The 19,947-nt window shown below is 36.0% G+C and overlaps 1 protein-coding gene across 1 annotated transcript in view; it reads left to right on the plus strand.

Moving 5' to 3' along the window:
- Positions 1-12,424: 12,424 nt before the first annotated feature.
- The window catches only part of Cul2 (cullin 2), a 427,362-nt gene continuing 419,839 nt past the window's right edge, over positions 12,425-19,947 (plus strand). The window contains exon 1 of the mRNA XM_090403159.1: positions 12,425-12,575. The gene's annotated coding sequence lies outside the window, so the exon portion shown is untranslated. The remainder of the gene's footprint in view (positions 12,576-19,947) is intronic.

Here is a 19,947-nt window from a genome sequence, read left to right on the forward strand (position 1 = left end):
CTTCACAGAAATCATTGGTTTCCATATAGGCGTACGACAGCCAATACCATTTATCTTGAATTCACTGCGCATAGTTCTGTGAGATATGGGTTGGGTACATTCTTCACTAAATGTTTTGGTCAATTTCTGAATACAGGAAGTTCTATTTTCCATACAAGTTATCTTAGGCGATGGCGATCTCTTTCCTGACAGAATATCTTAGGACGACAGGTACGCCTCTTTAACAAGCAATGTCGGTCATTTTTCCAGTTATTTGAAAACCTTTTGAGAAATCAGTCAGGTCGTGTGTTTTCTTTCGAGATCGTGGATGCAGCCAGATGGGCACACATAATAACCCCTGTATCGAACTGCGAAGGATCCTTTTGTTTTTCTCATTGTGATATATACCATTGAACGATTACTGACCAGCACTATTCTTAAATAGTTGCCTAGAACACGTGGTGACGCACATGACAAAGTATTTTACATATACACTGCTTCCGTTGCATTTACGTACATCTGCATAAATATTTCTAATTCTGTATGTGTACTTTTGTTGTTTCAACTATAATAATAAATTAAAAAATAATCATGGATAAAATAGAGCTACTTGGTAATGTGAAAAAAAAAACACAGAAAAGTGTTAAAGGTAGACTACCTTCCAATAATAACTTTGTTTTTTACAAGTATAAGTGATGTTTGTAATTCTCAACCTCCAATCGAAATTTCGAGATTAGAAACTAATATTTTTCCATTAGAGAAACGGAATAAAAAAACCGCTCTAAGGTTAAATATCAATAATCAGTCAGTTACTAATTTAAAGCTAGAGAACACTATTTGATTTGTAAATCAAGAATACCCTACAGACAACAAATTTTGCATTCAGTTCAAATGCTAAAAAACACAAAGATACACCAAAGACCAAAACACCAAGCCAGCATGACATAACCTCCACTTTTCTCCCACGAGCTCCGAAGACAATGCACTGTCGAAACTGCTCAAACCCCTTTACCCCACCCCTGCTCTTATCTCATCATTTCCTTCTCCTTCCCCAAAAATTTCCATCTTTCACCCCCTCCGCAAAGAATTCTCTGCCCACCCTTAAAAAACCCGGGTTTAAAATTCATACCTCTTGCCTCACCGATAATTCTCTCACTCCTCTCTATCCCAACATTTCATATTCCCCTTTCCTTTAAGTGAGACTTCTTTAACATTTAAAGTCGGACCGTTTGAGTAATGCCCTGAAAATTGAGTAAAAAGCCAATGGCATTATAAAAAAGGGGTACTCCAAAACAAAAATATGCTAAAGAGCCATAAAAATAATATTTACATGGAGGAATAACATGAAACTTGTTCCAGAAATAACGAATAAACAAAAGTTTCTTATGTTTATAAAATTTGGATCCTGCCAACCACTGATATTTTTTCCCGAATAACCAGAGTGATATTAATTCATTATGAAAAAAAGTCATTAAGTGGGCAATGTAAAGAATGTAACTTTGGTTATGTTATTCCTAAATTAAATAAAGGTCATTACGAACTTTGTTGATTATTAATAATGAAATCTCTAAAAACGTTTCAATAGAAAACTTTTCAAATTTAATTGAAAGTTAATCACATCCACCTTTGGACAGATACCATGGAAAGAATTGCAGTAACTGAAGTCATTGTTCCCGTTTCTTTTAAAGGCATTTCATCGCGTCTATCTATAACCAATGACTTCACTAACATTTTCAACATTTTCAAATGGTGTGAAGACAACCTGGTAACTTTCAGTGCAAAAAAACTCAAAATTGCCTTATTACCTCAAAATAAAATGTTGATAATGTTTCAGTTTCCTTTGGTCATGCTCAACTCACCCTTAAGATCAACTTTCTATTCATGGGTGACTGTCACATCTAGTTTATCCTTACACAAACATATTACTTACATAGCCTCCTTAGCCACTAGCTTGGTGTTCTTTTCAGTTCTAAACATTCCGTTTCACTTCTTTTCCTGTCAACTCGGAATCTTTTATGTCTTAGATCGGGACAACTTTGGAGTACTGTTCACGCTTGGAGTGGAGTACCAAGACCTTCCTAAGAATTCTGGATGATATTCAAAAGAGAGCATTCCGTTTAATAGGTGACCCTTCCCTCATAGACTGCCTTTATCCACTTTATCATTGATCCTCTGTTTCAGCGCTGTGCCTTTTCTATAGGTATTTTAATGGGCATTGATCTTCTGCATTAGCTATTCTTCCTTTAGTTCCTTTTAACAATGTAAGAAAACTAGAACAGCAACATCCATACCCTGTGCAGGTCCTAACACACCGAACTAACATATCAAAAGCTGTCTTCATTCCATCCACCGCTATTCTTTGGAACAATCTCTTCCTTACTGTTTTTCCAATTGATTACAACCTCCCAATCTGTAAAGTTCATTAAAACATATCAATAGGGCTATGTTTTCTCCTTACTATCACTTGCTGACACAGGTCACTTATTGTTACAGGTCTTGTGAACTTGTAAGTGTGGTGTTATCATAAAACAAAAAAAAGAGGTAGCTTGTTCTCAACATTAGCCTATTGCAATCCGTTATGTATAATGACGCATTACTATCATTATCATAAGACTCCATAGAGTGAAAGAATCATCTAAGAGGTCCCTTTTGTTATACATACAAGTCATCAAAGCGCTCCATAAACACATTCAAATTCTCTGCTTACACCACACTCTCTGGCAGTGCACTCCATATTACAATTTATGCATATGATCATAACTTGGATACATTTATAAATTATGTCTCCTATAAGAAAATTTACTTCGAACATACGCGTACTTCGCACTTTACATTTTGTAATTACTGTTTGTTAAAAAAGTGTCACTTACTTTCTGAGATATATTATTTTTTATGTTTTGTTTATTTCAAAAATACATCACTGCTTATTTTGGAGGTAGATTGTTAACCTTATATATAGGTTTGCTCCTTCTCACATATGTACAATGAACTTGTAACAATAATCGGCAGCAAACAGTGGATCTTTATTAATTATTATTATTTTATTTATTTATTTATTTCATTTTTTTAAGTTTGAGAAAGAATGATTATACATACAAATTTCTGCATTTGCTTATAAGGATTACTTGTAGATGAGTGAGGCAAGTTAATCCCATCTACTTCGAAGCTTGGGTTAGCGTTTATGAAGAGGGTGGGATTTAGCCTTCACTATTTGTGTTGTTGCTACTGTTTATGTATGGGATGTAGGCATTGGATGCTAGTGATTTGTGATGTGTATATTAGTGTTAATGGTTACTTAACTTTGTTGGTATATTCTCCAGAGATCGTTTTTTAATGTTCTGTAGTTATCTACGTGTTTTAACTTTCTTGGTAGGTTGTCGAGTTGCGTGAGTATCTGATGTGATCTCACAAAAGAACTGTATGAGTTGTTGAAGGGTGTGAGGATGGAGAGAGTTGTTGTTGTAGGTCGTGTTATACGATATGTGTCTCTGTTGTTTCGATAGATGATGTTGAAGTAATTCCTTGTTAATGTCATGTAGTGTTTCAGGTTTTTAATTCTCAGAATTCTGTGTATCGCCATGTGCTTGTAGGATATTGGTTGTTGCGTGTAAGGTGTCCAGATCACTGTTGACACGATTTTCCTGTGTAGTGTTTCTAATTTTGTTAGGTGGCTGTTTGATGTATTTGTATGGACTGTTATTCCGTATCTGAGTAGGGATTCGCAGATATGATATAAGTGTTTTTATGTTGGGTGGAATAATGTCTTTAACTTGGAAGAGTTTCGCTGCGATGATCCGGAGTTTGGTGTGTAGGTATTCTATATGTTTTGTCCATTTTAGGTGGAAATCTATATACAGACCGAGGTATTTTGCGTGTGTTTGATTTCGGAACTTTGGCAGGTATTTTTGTTGTTAATGCAGCGGTATGTGTGACAATGTATTGATAGTGATGCGGGGCGTATCATTCTTGGGTTGTGTATTATCAGCATCTGTGTTTTGGTGCCGTTGATTAGAATTGCGTTTTGGTGGAAGTATGTTGTGATTTCGTTCAGGTCTTGTGCTTTGCAGAGAGCTGTGTTAATGTCTGTGTGGATTGCTAGTAGTGAAGTATCATCTGCGTATTGAAATATTTGACTTCTTATGGATATGTTATGAACATCGTCAATGTATATGTTGAATAGAGTGGGTGATAATATGGCACCTTGAGGTACACCATGTTTTACTTGTATACTCCGACCGTGACATGTACCTATTTTTGTTACTTGTGTTCTGTTTGAGAAGTAGTTCTTGAACCATGTATGCAACGTTCCTCTTAGACCTATTGAGTAGAGTTTGGTGAGTAGTATGTCATGTTCAAGTGTGTCAAGTGCTTTGGTTAGGTACAGCAGTATAAGGACAGTGTACTTGTTTTTGTCGAGAGCTTTGTTTATTGTGTCGGCGATGTCTTCTAAAAAAGTAATGGTGCGTTTTGTTTTCTGAAAGACGTATCGGTTTTGTGAGATGATGTTGTACTTCTGTAAATAGTTCTGTAGTCTGGTGTGTGTTATTTTTTCTAGAATTTTTGAGATGACTGGTAGTGTAGCTATTGGTCTGTAGTTCTGAGTATCGTTTCTTTTGCCGTGTTCATATTTCTTTTGTTGTGTCGAATATTATGTTCACGAGTTTCAAAAGTATTGGATTTATTTGTTCAAAGTCTGCTATAAGGTCTATGAGTCTTATTTTGTCTATTCCTGGAGTGGTCTTTGGTTTTAGTTTTAGGAGTGCTTGTTTCAGTTCCTGTTTTGTTATGGGTGGAAAACACATCGTTTGTTGTTGACTTTGTGTCGATGGGTTTTTGTTGATCGTTGGTAGTTTTTCATTTTTGAGTTGTGTGATGTTGTTTGTGAAAGCATGGTTGAATAAGTCTACTAGTTCCTTTTGGTTTGAGTCCTGACCGAAGCTTTTTGCAATAAAATCTTGAAGAGAGGGGTGATAATATTTTTTCTTTAATAATAATAATAAGTTTTCTTTTTTCGGGTTACTAATTCGTTGGGTATAGCCCACGTTTGCTTAATGCTGTCGTTATATTACATGAATTTTTGGAAGTAGTAGCGTCTTTTTGCCCTACGAATTTTTGTTGTTAGTTTATTTCTTGTGTTTTTGTATAAGGTGTGTAAATGTGTGTTACTGTGTGACTTTTTAAGTTTTTTCCATAGATTTTCTTTTTCAGTAATAGTATTTAGTATATCGTCATTTATCCATGGTTTGTTGTCTGTTTGTCGCCTAGTATGTGTAGGTTTTTGTATATTTCTGTGAACGTTAGTTGAAAATTCTCTTATAATGTTGCAGGTTCGTTTATTTTAAGTAGGGAATTCCAGTCTGTATTTTTTTACTTGGTTATCGACAATGCTCTTCAGTATGATCGTTACGTTAAATACTGATGATGATGTATATGTATGGATGGGAGCCCGTATATTGATATGATCAATTCATGATCGTGTTAGTGAGTTTATGTTGTACTGACTTAGTATATCAAGATATGTGTTAGTGGTTGAAGAAGCGTGGTCACGAGCTAACGGGAAGAAAGGCTAAAGGTCACGGAGACAGCAAAGTTCAAGCAAAATGAGCTGTAACAAATGCAATAAGCCATTAAGCGATGAAGGGGACGTGCCGCAGTGTTCCGGATGTAACAAAAAACAACACTTCCACTATTCAGGGATCTCAGAAAGCACGTGGAAAGCAAAAGGAGCCGTGAAATGGACCGAATGGCGATGTCAACAGTGCCGTGAGAAAACGAAGAACAAAGACCAGACATCAAAGAAAAGTAACGACGTACACAAGGTAAGCCACTTCCGGATCCTAAAATTATAGATAACTTTGATTAATTTAAACTCATGGTGAAAGACTTATTAAATGCACACATGGAACAAATTAACAAAAAATTCGAGGAGTATGAACATTACATTCAGTTCAATAACGAGCCCTCTGAAGAAATGTTAGGAACCGTGCGAGAAATAAAGACGAAATTAACGGTGATAGAAACGCTCCAACGCGAAAATCAAGTATTGCAGAAAGAAGTAAACACACTCAAGTGTCAAATGGAACACATGCTACAAAAAGAAAGAAAAAAAGGACTTCAAATTGAGGGAATAACGAAAGAAAATACAGAAGACTTAAGCAACATAATGCAACTGATCGGCAGCAGAATTGGAATTCGAATCGAAACCACAGATATCACCTATATCAACCGAGGCCCACAAAAAAATAAAGAGAGACCGCCACCAATCATCTCTCGTTTTACCAACAGAAATCTAAGAGACTCCATTCTTACTGCAAGCAAAAAAACAAGGAACACAACAACGATCCTAACTGATAAGAAACTCCCAACACAAATCTATATAACGGAACACTGGACTCCATACTTCAAAAATTTTATATACCAAGCAAGGAAGACAAAAACAGAGAAAAACTACAAGTACCTGTGGACAAAGAATTCACAGATATTTTTGAGAAAGAATGAAAACACTCGAGTATACATAATTACAAGTGAATCCGACTTACACAGGCTACCAATATAAAATATTAACTCTTTACATCCTTAAGAATAAGATTAGAACTCATTTAAAGACGATATAATGGAGATCTCAAACATAGGCGAACATATCCAGTCAGACAACATAAACTTCAAGGTCTTTGACTCTTTGAAGAAATGGTCAGACAACATTTCCACCAACACCAACTTCACAATCATACACACAAACATAAGAAGTATAAAAGAACACTGGCTTACATTGATAATACAGCTCAATTATACCATGATAAATATAGATGCGCTAATACTGACCGAAGTTGCAATAAACGACACAGAAATTTACGCATACAACATAAATAATTATCAAACCTTCAACTCATGCAGACCAAACAAAAGTAGAGGTGGCATTGTAGCATTTATCAAAGACAAATCCCATGTGACAGAAAAACAAACTCACTTCGTACATGCGGAAACACTAATTTTGGAACTCACAAATAGCCACAATAGTATCAAATACACAATAAATACAATATACAGACCACCAGATAATAATCCACTCAGTTTTCTTCATGAGTTAGAAACATGGCTAAGCGGCATCGAACCGCGTACAACACACAGGCTCATCCTAATAGGAGACATTAACATAAATACTCTTGACCACGTTTCTTCAAATACTAACACACATCTTGATATACTAAGTCAGTACAACATAAACCCTACCATTAACTCCCCAACAATAGAAGAAATACTCAATAACTCCCTAACACAATGATGCATTGATCATATCAACATACGGGCTCCCGTCCATACATATACATCATCAGGAATTAACATAAAAATTGCCGATTACTACTTTGTCTCAACTTCGTTTTATTACGTTTCCTATCCCCCTTTCCACCACCACAAAAGTCGACAACACTCGATCATACTAAAGAGCATTGTCGATAACCAAGAAAAATATACAGACTGGAATTCCCTACTTAAAATAAACGATCCTGTAACATTATACGAGAATTTTCAACTAAAGTTCACAGAAATATACAAAACCCTACACGAACGAGGCGACAAACAGACCTGAATCCATGAATAAATGACGACATACTAAATACTATTACTGAAAAAGAAAATCTATGGAAAAAACTTAAAAAGTCACACAGTAACACACATTTACAAACCCTATACAAAAACACAAGAAATAAACTAACAACAAAAATTCGTAGGGCAAAAAGACACTACTACTTCCAAAAATTCATGGAATATAACGACAACATTAAGCAAACATGGGATACACTCAACGAGTTAGTAACCCGAAAAAAGAAAACTTATTATTATTATTAAAGAAAAAATATTATCACCCACTATTCAAGATTTTATTGCAAACTATACTCAATAGGTATAAGAGGAACACTGCATACATGGTTCAAGAACTACTTCTCAAACAGAACACAAGTAACAAAAATAGGTACATGTCACAGTCGGAGTATACAAGTAAAACATGGTGTACCTCAAGGTGCCATATTATCACCCACTCTATTCAACATATACATTGACGATGTTCATAACATATCCATAAGAAGTCAAATATTTCAATACGCAGTTGATACTGCACTACTAGCAATCCACATAGACATTAACACAGCTCTCTGCAAAGCACAACAAGACCTGAACGAAATCACAACATACTTCCACCAAAACGCAATTCTAATCAACGGCACCAAAACACACATGCTGATAATACACAACCCAAGAATGATACGCCCCGCATCACTATCAATACATTGTCACACATACCGCTGCATTAACAACAAAAATATCTGCCAAAGTTCCGAAATCAAACACACGCAAAATACCTCGGTCTGTATATAGATTCCAACCTAAAATGGACAAAACATATAGAATACCAACACAGCAAACTCCGGATCATCGCAGCAAAACTCTTCCAAGTTAAAGACATTATTCCACCCAACATAAAAACACTTATATCATATCTGCGAATCCCTACTCAGATACGGAATAACAGTCTATACAAATACATCAAACAGCCACATAACAAAATTAGAAACACTACACAGGAAAATCGTGTCAACAGTGATCTGTACACCTTACACGCACAATCAATATCCGACAAGCACATGGCGATACACAGAATTCTGAGCATTAAAAACCTGAAACACTACATGACATTAACAAAGAATTACTTCAATATCATCTATCGAAACAACAGAGACACATATCGTATAACACGACCTACAACAACAACTCTCTCCATCCTCACACCCTTCAACAACTCATACAGTTCTTTTGTGAGATCACATCAGATACTCACGCAACTCGACAACCTACCAAGAAAGTTAAAACACGTAGATAACTACAGAACATTAAAAAAAGATCTCTGGAGAATATACCAACAAAATTAAGAAACCATTAACACTGATATACACATCACAAATCACTAGCATCCAATGCCTACATCCCATACATAAACAGTAGCAACAACACAAATAGTGAAGGCTAAATCCCACCCTCTTCATAAACGCTAACCCAAGCTTCGAAGTAGATGGGATTAACTTGCCTCACTCATCTACAAGTAATCCTTATAAGCAAATGCAGAAATTTGTATGTATAATCATTCTTTCTCAAACTTGAAAAAAAAAAATAAATAAAAATAAAAAAAAAATTATACAAAAAATTCTGTGTAATCTTCATTGTTAATATTAGAAGAACATGTGTTGTAAATACATAATATAAAGGCAAATAAGTATTATTAAAAATTTTAATTGAATTCCAATGTTGGAATTGCAGCACTTTGTGCTGAACTCTGAAAAATTTTAAGATGCAATGTGACACAAAATGTTTATTGTATGTATAAATATAGCAATCAATAAAATATGAAAAAATATATTATTATTATTATTATTATTATTATAAAAACCTCCATGGAGTCAAAGACTCATTGATGGAGGTCCACTGTTATACACACAGTTTATCATACTGTGCCTTAAATATATTCAATGTCTCTGCACACACCACACTCTCGGGCAACATTCCAATCACTCACCACTCTCCGTGCAAAAAACCTGCTTTTCACTCCCTTGCTCTCGCCCTCCTTATACGGCTTCCAGGAATGACCTCTTGTTCTCCTGCTATCCTCACCCATTCTGTGCAAAACCTCCTCGACATTAATCTGGTAATAACCTCTTAACAGCTTATATGTCTCAATCATATCCCTTCACTTCCTTTTATCCACCAATTTCTGCAAATTGCATTTTGTCAATCTGTCTTCATACTCTACATTCCAGAAACCAGAATCCACCTCAGTCAATCGCCTCTCAACTTTTGCAACGCATTTTCATCTTTTTGAATACCAGGTGGCCAGATCTGTGCACAGTAATCCATATGTGGCCTGATCAAAGCCTTATACAAAGGAACCATAACATCCTTACTTCTACAAGTCAATGTCCTCCGCATCATTCCCATTATCCGCTGTGTTGTCTTCACTATTTTAGTAAAATGTTCCCGAAATTTTAGGTCCTTGTCTACAATCACTCCCAGATATTTTATTTCCTCTACCTTTTCCAAGATATTTGCACCGATTGTGTACTTTACATCCGATCTCTGCTTCCCAAATTTCAAAACCTTACGCTTTGAAACATTGAATTGGCATCCCCACTTATTTGCCCATTCAGCCAGCGTTTTCAAGTCCTCTTGCAAAGCTACAGCATCCACACTACTCCTGATAGCTCTCCTCAACTTTGCATCATCTGCAAACAACTGCACATCACCATTCAGACTTCTCCATATATCATTTACATACAAATTAAACAGCAATGGACCCAAAACAGACCTTTGAGGTACACCACCAGTAACTTTCCTCTTCTGGGATATCGCTCCTCCATAGACAACTCGCTGATAGCTATCAGACAGCCAATCTCCAATCCAGCGAAATAATCTACTGTTCAGCCCCATCCGTTCCAATTTAATTACCAGCTTTTCATGTGGTAATTTATCAAACACCTTTGCAAAATCTAAATATACCACTGTTTATGCAATACCCTTATCCAACGCATTTGTCACTTTATTATAAAAAGTAAGCAGGTTGCTAAAGCATGATCTTCCTTTAGTAAATCCATTCTTGCCGCCAAAGAGTATTTTTCTGTTGTCAACCCAATTCTGAATCTTATTCCCAACTAACTTCTCTGACCACAACTCCAGACATACAGACTGGTCTATAATTCAAAGCCTTACACTTATCACCTCCCTTATGATCTGGAACAATTTTACCCTCTTTCCACTCTTTTGGAACTTAACCCAGCGAGAGACTCATGTTGAAAAGATATACAAAAGCTGTTGTTACTCTCTGGCACAATCCCTCAAGTCACGTGGTGAAATAGCATCAAGTCCCCCAGACTTATTTACATCAAGTCTATTCAATTCCTCATATATATACCTCCTGTTCACTTACTAACAGTTCCTCTTCCTCCTTCTCCTTTCCCATTGCTTTCAAGTTCTGCATGATGTCACATTCACAAGAATGAAATATCTTTAGAAATTGCTCACTAAATATCTCAACTATATCCTCCGCAGCGATTATCATTCCTCGGTTTTCACCAATCAATCCCATCCTACCATAATCATTCTTTCTTCTACTGGCGACATATCGAAAAAACTCCTTAGGATTTTTTTTGGCCTCTTTAGCTAACTGTTGCTCATACTGCATTCTTACTACCCTTATCAAGCTAGTCACCTTCCTCGCCTGCTCTTTGTACTTCTTATGCAACTGGTTGTTATAAATACTCATTTTGTGTTTCTTCCATAATACTCTCTTCTTCCAGATTGCATACCTTATCTCTTGATTCATCTATTTTACACCCACTCTATTTACCCTTTTGACCCTTGGAATACACTCTGATATTGCCGCCAACAAATAGTTCTTGAGTATGGCCCAAGCAGCATTGATATCCTTTCCATCCAGTTCCTCTTTCCAATTTATTATCGCAAGCTGTTTCCGGAACTTTTCGTAGTTATCAGTCTTATAATTCCACATATATCCCTTTCTAACAGACGTCCTCGAATGACTGGTCACCCTCTTGGTCACTCTCACCGCCGGCAAAGGTTGGTCGTTTGGTAGAGCCTCTGCTACTAATGGCTCAGTTAAGTAAGTTTAAGCGCGGTTAATAGTTGGAAGGGGTCCAATCGTTCGATGCTGTCGGCACACTCTCCCTTGATGAGTCTTTGGTTCCCGGGAGGTGTCAAAATAATAATAATAATAATAATAATAATAATAACATCATCTGATGAGATGATCAAATCCAATACTCTTGATCCTCGTGTACGCTCCGTTACGTGCTGCCTATGGTAATTATCTTTCAAAAACTCCAAAAATTCATTTTCTTTATCCTCCAGATGCAGTCTCTTGCTTCCAGTCTATATTACCATAATTAAAGTCGCCCATAATGATAACTCGTTTCCTGCTAGCTAGTCAATTTGCCTATACATTTCCTTCTCATTACCCTCCATATTACCAGGTCTATAGCATCACCCAACTACATATTTCATCCTGTTTACTTCTACCTCACTCCATACCACCTCTAAACCGTGACCACTATTTGCACCTTGCAATTCCACCTTAGATGGGCACAACTCATGATGATGACGGACAATTTTATTTATTAATTTTTGAAATGAAGGAATTAAAATTAGTTGAGGGTTAGATAGCGATGTGTAATTCTATTATTTATAGAATGGACTTTAGCTGTGATTTGCATTGCGTATATTTAATTTCTATGCACTTTTGTCAGACATTCGCTGACATTATTTGCTTCATTACCGGTTTAATTCGTCATTCAGAAAAGTATCGGATTTTTGCTATTTATGGTAGTCGCTTAAAGGTGGCGTTTAAATTTCATAGGAACTGTATGAGCTTCTGAACATGGCAGTAGTGATGTATATTAGGTGCTAGTTACAGTGCGCAATTTATATAGATTGCTTAGTCCTTGTTTTTTTAATTTTTTTGATTTTTTTTTTTTAAAATTGGGTAACAAGAAGTGCATGCTAATCCTATGTGATCCGTGGAAAGAATAATTTTGGCAAGTGTATTATAATATATACATTTTATAATCTAAAATTCTCTTGACTTTAGTAGTTTCAGAGGAGTTGCAAGGGTAATAAAAAAATAATAATAAAACGCGCATTAGTGAATTTTTAAAACGAATGCTAAAAAATATACATCCTTCTTGAAGGTAGTACGTTATTCATTTTTTCTTAAAAGTTTTCGTATTAAAACGTTTGGAATACTGGTGAGCCTATTTGAAGGTAATAGGCTACACTTGATATTTAAGAACTTATAACGATTAACTTTTAACAGGGTAATATTTAATTGTCAGGAAAACAAATTTTCTGATGCAATTAACAGTGTGTCTCTGGCCAATTTGTCTGTATTTTTGAGGAATGTCTGCTTGAGGGAGGCGAGTTAGTTTATCCTTATGAGACCAACTAACTCACTTTTAGTCGAAAAGCCTTAAACATCCTTCATGTCCTAAAGTTGATTTGAATCCAGATCTTTCTAACCAAAGGGAAACCTCATTTATGACTGAGTTGCAGAGGCTTCTTTTGATGGGTGAAAAAAAAAATGTTATACTCTTCCTCTTTTTGAGCAAATAACAGAATTTAACATATTCACATGGCATGTTTGTTCAGTGTCACCCTTACATCTCTAGAAGGGAAACTACCCCAGGCCCTGCACTTTAGAAGGCACCGCATATCACACACACACACACAAATAAATGAGGTAAAATGAAATGTTCAGAATAAGTTTTATGTAATATATATATAATAATTAATGAATTATGTATGTCTTTATTTTATTACTCATTCAAACATCATTGGACCATCAGAAAGCCCAGACATGCACAATAATAATTAATTTCAGTTGTCTTTGATATTTTGCCGACTTTCAGTTATATAAAATCCAAACTTTACATCTGTTTTTCAGTTTCTGTTATTATCAAGCTTCAGTATAATTGTCGAGGTAGCAGGAAAGAAGTTATTTTATTTAATTTTGGTTTGTTCATAACTTTTAATATTTATGGAATGTGGGCCTCCATTTTTGTCCTTGCCCTGGGTTCTACAAATGTTAGGGAGATGGCTTGTGTTTATATTTCTTGCAGTGCAGTGGTGCCTTGCAAGAAATAATATTTTGATTCATTACATGGCTAAAGTATGATTTTTAAGGTCCCAAAATGTATAGTCATTGCTAAAAGGTATAATTTAATATGTAATGGGATAGTGATTGATCTTTCCTTTTCTATTACACAGTGCAGTACAGGATTTAATATATGCAAGGTATAATTGTCATTTTTATAAGTGTGTCGGTCTTGCTTTGATTAAGCTAGTCAATATTACTAGTGAATTATTAGCATAGTAATTAAGTTCTGCCAACCTAGTTTAAAGAACAAAGGTAATGTCAGTTGTAAGGGAGTTAACTAGTTTCTTGCATGGTGGCAGTTTTTTTTTTTTTTTTTTTTTTTTGTTCTGTAAAACAGACAACTAGTCAGAACACACAATTTACAGACAATACACCGCCGGCCTTAGTTGCTTTAATTGTAATTCCCAGTAGCCCAGCCTGCTTGATATGCTGAGTGGATAGCACTTTATTCTCCAACTGATATGCTGTGGGTTGCATCCAACTGCTAGCATGGATGCTTGCCTAGTTTGCATCCACTTTTCTTATTAGAGATCTTGAAAAAGTACAATATTTGGTGTCTGGATCATGGTTTCTAGATTATCTAACTATAAGTTTATTCGTAATGCTATTATCCATAGGTTTCCAAACTTTATATATATAATCTTGTGAACTATTCATTCAATTAATATTTATGTCTCTGAGACACATAAGCCTACATTTTCTAGATTTAACAGAATTAATAAATATCATAATTGGTTTTCCACCAGAAGGCTTATGTCCAGTAAATTGTTGTGGGCAAAAGACTGCTATCTGTTATTAAAGGAGCCAATGGCAATTCAACTACCCATCCCTTAGTTAATGGGTTCCTATCAGATCCATTTAAAATTCAAAGAGCAGTCAAGCATAATTGTCCTCTTACTCCACTGCTCTTTGCATTTGTTCTTGAACCTTTCTTGCAGCAAGTCGACAAGACACGTACTTTGCAAGGGATATTTTCTGTCAATTTTTACTATGAGAGATTATTTTTAAATGGTTCCATCCTCTTAGTTCACTGTTGTCTTATGGTCATATGATAGTATGAGCAATTGATGGGATGACTAGAGAGCAATCACAGATAGAGAAGGCCAACTCAAGGCAGTTAACTTAGCTAAGGTTTACCACATGTGTGCTAGTCATCTCCATATTTTTGTTTTAATTGATCTTTTGGTTATTTAGCTGCATGAAACTGGTGAAAAAGAAAAAATAATAGCCTTTGGATACGTGATATAAAAGAGTTGAAGCCTGTTTTTTTCTATCTCTTATACTATCAGGCTCTCTTTTACCGTTGTACTAACTATTGTTGGTCTGTGATGAACACCTTTTACTTTTTTATATGGAGGGCTCAGTAATGATCAAAACCGGTCTGGGAAGTGACCGTCCATGAATGCATAGCATTATGCATTCATGGAAGCATAATGAATGCATAATCCGAAAGAAGTAAGTATACTTTGCATTATGAGATATTGAGGCAATTGCTGGGAAGTCGTCAGCCTCTATATGTAAGTAGCTTAGTTGTGTGGATACTTTATATGGCTGACTTTGTTCTGATTGATTTGCTTGCTTGCACTTGAATGAAGAATTAAACAAGAATATAATTTCTTGGAAAGTATATAAAACACAATTCACATGTGTATTTGTGTATGCATTAAGACATAAACCGATTTGAGATTTAGTTCATTAGGATCCTTAGTTCATTGTGTATCAAGACTTGTGGTATTCTTGAGAACTTATTACATCAATGAATTGTATGAAGTGTTTCAATTTAATTCCCAGAACGGCCATTGTCCATGTGGTGATTTGGTATGGGAGTAATCGTCTTTGTACATGTTTTAACTAATGTGTGCATACTCAAGCTGATAGAGCCCTTTCCTAGTTGGCTATTGCAAAAACAATAGCGAGATCTGTGTGTAAACTTTGGCATAAAAATGTGTATCAAAATTTGGAACAGCATGTTAACATCAAATTTTGTATGAAAATCGCCAGAATTGCTACTGAAACGTTGGCGCTGTTGAAAGTGACATATGGGGTGTATTCTCTGAAAAAGTCAAGTGTCTTTGAGTGGCATAAGAGATTCAAAGGTGGCCGTGACGATGTGAATGACAACCACCCCCAGAAGTGGGCAGCCAAAAACAAAAATGACAGATGCAAATGTGAACAGATTGTGAAATTTGGTACGGTCTGACAAATGATTACGTGTGTGATTAATGGCTGTGACGATGTGAATGACAACCCCCAGAAGTGGGCAGCCAAAAACAAAAATGACAGATGCAAATGTGAACAGATTGTGAAATTTGGTACGGTCTGACAAATGATTACGTGTGTGATTAATGGCTGATGAATTGCAAATTAATCGAGAAATAGGGTAATTTTAACTGAAGAATTGGATATGCGAAACATAAAGATTTCTGCAGATTTTGTGCCTTGAATTTTAACGAACAGAAGCAGACGAACAGAAGCTGGTGGCTTCAAGTTGCGACTTATCTTTCTGCAAATAAGCACATGTTTCTAAGAGTAATTACAGGTGACAAAACCTAATGCTCCCAGTACGATCCCAAAACAAAACATTTGAGAAAATGCAGTAGAAAATCCTGAGTTCGCCACGTTCGAAAAAAGCACATGTCACGTTCTCAGTTCATGACCATGCTCATGTGTTTCTTGGATCACAAGGGAATATTCCACTATGAATTCATTGAACAGGGTCAAATGGTCAACCAACAATGCTATTTTGAGGTGCTGAAAAGATCACGAGATTCTGTTTGGAGAAAAAGACCTGAATTGTGGTCTGACAAGTGGATCATCCATCATGACAATGCGCCAAGCCATAGTGCGCTCAACCTGAGAGAGTTTCTGGCCAAAACATCGATTACTGAATTAGGTCATTCTGCTTATTCACTCAACTTAACTCCCTGTGATTTCTGGCTGTATCCAAAATTAAAAACTTTGTTAAAAGGACAAAGATTTTCTGACATCACGGATAATGTGATAAAGGGATTTGAGTATTCTGGAAAAAGAGTTCCAGGCCTGTTTCCTAAAATGGGAACACAGTCTAAACCAGTATATAAATGTTCAAGGGGATATAGTTCTGAACGTAGGTTTTTTATGGATTCATTCTGGGAATTGTCACACCTCGTATATTCTTGAACGAAGTGTCTATGAAGTATATGCCTGCTTATTATTATTATTATTTTGACACCTCCAGAGAGTCCAAGGACTTATTGCAGGAGGGCACTCCCTTGCACTCTTCACTGCTACTTAATTCTCCTACTATTACACTACTACCATCAATTCCATTTACCACCTGTCAAACCAACAACAGTATTTTTTGTATGTAAATTGCATGTGTTCCTAAGGCTGATTTATCTGTATGTAGGATGAAAAACCCAAGTTTTCCAGCAGAAAAAACTCGGCTACTTCTGTATGAGATCGGCAAACTCGCCTTCAATTGAAAAAGCCCATATATTATTACTGTTTGCCATTGAAACTCAACTGAAAATCACACAGCCCGATTATGCAGTCATTCAGATTTGCCTTATTTTCATGTGAATTCTTATACAGAAAAGACCTCTCATATATTGCTTTTAATTAATGCACTTCCTGATTGACCTTGTATATAGGAATGAGAAGGTAGACAAAGGAAGAGCTTTGTATTTTCTGTGAGGACAAAGGAGAGCAGCCATCTCCTGTAGTACGCAGTGAGCAAATGGGAAAAAAAACACCGGTTATTAAGGGAAAAGAAGAATGACAATGGTGTTGTAATCTTTATTAGTGTTCCATCCTAGTTCAGCAGGATTTATTCCTAGATGGATAAGGAGTGAAGAAGTGTTAGAAGTAAATGATGAGGATGTATTCTGAATACTGAGTACACTGAGTGTCACTAAAGTGGGAGGTGTGTGTGCGTGTGGGAAACGAAGGTAGTCTGAAAAGTTCTTGGCCTCAACCATAGATGGTAACACTATTGGCAAGATTTTGCTTTTTCTAACTTGGTACATCTGTCATAAGCATGTGAAATTGCAAGTCATTCTATCAAGTAGTTTGTTTTATACAGCTGTCTGAAGCAAAAGTGTTGTCTGTATCCCTTGAAATGGATAAAAGTGGGTATCATGCGGTTATAAAATTCTTTGTAAAAGAAGGTTTAATGCCAACAGAAATTCATTTGAAGTTCATAAAAGTTTATGTTCTCCTTTGTTTTCAATAATTAAGAAATGGGCTGCTGAGTTTCAATGTGGCCATACCAGCCTTGAAGATGATCCACATGAAGGACGTCCAAAAAAGTGTAACAGCACCAGAAATCATTGATCAAGAATATAGTATTGGATATTGTTGCATCCAATTGTTGTTGTTTTTTATTTATACAATGTTTGTATTCTATTCAATCCTTTCTAACCTAAGCCTTCTTCTATATTAACCTTATTCTATCAGTACCCTACTGCCATTTATGTTGCAACTTTTTCTTCCTTATTGTAACTATCCTACCGCTTCGCCATTTATGTTGTATCGCTTCTTCTTATTCACACTTATTTTAAACCTTTGTTGCTTTATCTCCGTAATACACTATCGGGTAGCATGTGGTACCTCCGAGGGATAATGGAATTTCCTCGAGATCGAGGCAGTACCAGAGGTAACAGCACCAGAAATCATTGATCAAGAATATAGTATTGGATATTGTTGCATCCAATTGTTGTTGTTTTTTATTTATACAATGTTTGTATTCTATTCAATCCTTTCTAACCTAAGCCTTCTTCTATATTAACCTTATTCTATCAGTACCCTACTGCCATTTATGTTGCAACTTTTTCTTCCTTATTATAACTATCCTACTGCTGCGCCATTTATGTTGTATCACTTCTTCTTATTCACGCTTATTTTAAACTTTTGTTGCTTTATCTCCGTAATACACTATCGGGTAGCACGTGGTACCTCTGAGGGATAATGGAATTTCCTCGAGATCGAGGCAGTATCAGAGTGTCTAAGATTTACCTCTCGTAAAACGCCAAGAAATTTATTTGTTTCGCTGCGCCACTTAGCGCTATTAGATTATTAAACATTAACAACCAAGAGGTAATCTCTGGACAGTACTTAATGATACCTATCAACTCTGCAAACGTGGCCAAAATATACCCTTTTCAAATATCCCGCATAGGTTCGCATTAATATTTTATAAGCGGTGCATTGGATTCCAGAAACCACAGAAAGTCTTTGTTAGAATTAAAAGCAAGGCTTATTATAATCAAAAGTTGATACACATAATAACACTAAATTAAATCCCATCTTAAGGGAGTTTCAGACAAGGTATATAAAATTCAAACACTACTATTACACTTATAAAATATTATACGGTAGCTTTCTAAAGTAAGAATTATATTAACTTTCGCTAATGCATTAATCATGTACTATTATCACAATCAATCTAAAACTCCGTAGCTCTGTCAGACTACACAAGATAACATTCATATCTTTCACAAACTCTTTATATTATGCCAATTCTTTACTCTAAACATATCCTTGATTTTATTCAATATAAAGGCGAACTTTAACACAACGACAGATAATAAAATTTGTCTTCAATATCCTTTTAAAGTCCTAGCAATACAACCTTATCCTGTATCATTAATGTTCTCTTTTATAACCTATTAACGTGGCACAAATCTTTCATTCATATACAGTGAAACACAAGCAAAGTCTACTTATCTTCCTTTATGGTTCTTTAAGGCATCATAAGTTAACAGGAAACTGGCCTTCTGTGGACAGCCAGACTAGCTTCTTTTCGCAGGGAATACGGCTGCCAAGACCGTAGCTGCCTATCGGGATCCGTCCGACATCGAGGCACTCGCACCCCACGCCGCCATGAAGGCGAACACACCAGGAAAATCCAGGAACAAAAAATGGCTTGTTACTGGATCGCATGACCCTTATATTTCCCCTATTCTTCTCGGCGATTCTCACCCCTTTCGATGTCCGGCCGATTCACACTTGCTATTACGTCACGGCGTCCATTTTCTGCCCTGCTTATTGCACGTACGCTGATGTCACCCTGTTTACTTGGGCGAGCCGCTCTCTCACGTTACAACTCCGTAACCTTTGGACTTGACTCCCCCCCCCCCCAACTGTTGAATATGTGCTTACATTCCATAACTCTTTTATATATGACCTTTCACATTGCTCTGTTACTGTTTTATACCTTCAATATCAAATTAACCACATTCGTGAATGGCACAAAATACATACTTATTTAACCT

Source organism: Typopeltis vanoorti, chromosome 13 (assembly GCF_054136105.1).
Source record: "Typopeltis vanoorti isolate ZY-2024b chromosome 13, IOZ_Tvanoo_1.0, whole genome shotgun sequence".
Taxonomy (NCBI): Eukaryota; Metazoa; Arthropoda; class Arachnida; order Uropygi; family Thelyphonidae; genus Typopeltis; species Typopeltis vanoorti.